This window comes from Arachis stenosperma, chromosome 9 (genome assembly GCF_014773155.1).
Source record: "Arachis stenosperma cultivar V10309 chromosome 9, arast.V10309.gnm1.PFL2, whole genome shotgun sequence".
Lineage (NCBI taxonomy): Eukaryota > Viridiplantae > Streptophyta > Magnoliopsida > Fabales > Fabaceae > Arachis > Arachis stenosperma.
In genome coordinates this window covers 97633133-97635136 of record NC_080385.1, presented here as the reverse complement: position 1 = coordinate 97635136, position 2004 = coordinate 97633133, and the positions used below count along the sequence as shown (strand labels likewise).

Sequence of the window (2004 nt, the reverse complement as noted above, 5' to 3'; positions counted from 1 at the left end):
CAGAGAGGACCCTTCATAAACTTAGAAGGGAAGCAAGAGGGAAGAGAGTACTGGGAGAAGAAGAATCTGAAGGAGAATCTGAGGACAATTTTGAGGAAGCTCTAGATCTCAACATGGATAGAGAAGTTCACAACCATGAGAGAGCTGATGGAAACAATGCCATTCCCGAGAGGAGGGTTCTTGGTTCATACATAAACCCAACCTCTGGGAATTGTGGTAGCAGCATTCAGAAACCACCCATTCAGGCCAACAATTTTGAACTCAAACAACAGCTAATATCACTGGTGGAGAATCATTGTTTATTTGGTGGGAGTGCTAATGAAGATCCAAACCAACATCTCACAAAATTTCTGAGAATTTGCGACACTGTGAAGTCCAATGGAGTCCAGGAAGATGCCTATAAACTGCTCTTGTTCCCATTTTCACTTAGGGACAAGGCAGCTAAGTGGCTGGAATCATTCTCAAGGGGGAGCCTAACAACCTGGGATGAGGTGGAAAGCAAGTTTCTGGAACGTTTCTACCCCCCACAAAAGGTCAAGAGGCTTCGATCTGAGGTTCAGACTTTTAGACAACAAGATGGTGAAACTCTCTACGAGGCATGGGAGAGGTTCAAGGATTTGACAAGGAAATGTCCACCAGACATGTTCCATGACTGGGTGCAATTGCATATTTTCTATGATGGACTTTCTTTTGAATCAAGGAAGGCTGTAGACCATTCATCAGGAGGTTCATTGAACAGGAAAAAGACTGTGGAAGAAGCCATTGAAGTGATTGAGACAGTGGCTGAGAATGAGTACTACTATGCTTCAGAGAGACACAACACTAAGGGAGTCATGGAGCTGAACCATGTTGATACAATTCTAGCCCAAAACAAGGTGTTTGCCAAGCAACTAGCAGAGCTCACCAGGAAATTAGAAACAAATCAAGTGGCTGCAATACACACACAAGATCAAGAGGATGTAAGCACTGAAGGAGGTGATTGGGAAGAGGCCAACTATGTGGGAAATCAACAAAGGCAACCATATGATCCACATTCCAACACTTACAACCCAGGCTGGAAAAACCACCCAAACTTTGGGTGGGGAAACCAGCAAACCTAACCACAAAACCACAAAACTTACAACCCCAACCAACATAACAATTCCACATACCAAAACTCCAACCAAAGATCATACCAAGCCACACAAAACACTTACTCCCAACCACCATATCATGGCCAAAATAATCAACCTGCCCAACCTAATCCGAACCAACAATTTCAAGATCAATTAAACAGGATAGAAGGAATGCTTGCAAATATGGGTCAGGACATAAGTGAGTTGAAAAGCTTTAGGGATGATGTGAGATCTACCTTAAGGAACCATGGTGAAAAACTCAAGAGGATGGAGTCTCGAGTAGGAGAGCTATCTCAACAGGCCCCCAAGTCAACTGCAGTGTTCCCTAGTGACACAGAAAAGAATCCTAAAGGGGAACAAAAGGGAGTGAGATGGGAAGAATGCAAGGCCATCACCATATTGAAGGAAGTCTCAGAAGAAGAAGGAATCAGACCCTCTGAACAGGAGCCAGAAATCTTGAAGGAAGGTGTGGAAGAAGCTAAGCAGGAAAGTGAAAATGAGCAAGCCAAGGAACTGCAAAATAAAGGCATGCTGGTAACATACCAACCAAAAGCACCATTTCCTCAGAGGTTAGGAGGAGGTGAAAAAGGGAAAACATATTCAAGGTTTTTAGAGACATTTAAGTCTCTCCATATCAATATTCCCTTTCTTGAGATTCTCCAGCAGATGCCTACACATATCAAGTATTTGAAGGAATTGCTGAGCAAGAAAAGAGTTTTGAAGGGAGGACAAACTGTAATAATGAACAAAGAATGCAGTGCACTCATCAAGAAGGACATAGTCTCTAAGAAAACAGACCCAGGAAGTTTTCATATCCCCTGCATCATAGGGGAAACAAAAATTGACAGAGGATTTTGTGATCTAGGAGCTAGCATAAATGTGATGCCTC

The 2004-nt window shown here is 43.0% G+C and overlaps 1 non-coding gene across 1 annotated transcript; it reads right to left on the bottom strand.

The window, feature by feature from the left end:
- Positions 1-539: 539 nt before the first annotated feature.
- Positions 540-643, bottom strand: LOC130953988 (small nucleolar RNA R71). The gene has a single exon (XR_009076147.1). It is a non-coding gene; the product is annotated as a small nucleolar RNA R71 (small nucleolar RNA).
- Between the last annotated feature and the right edge of the window lie 1361 nt (positions 644-2004).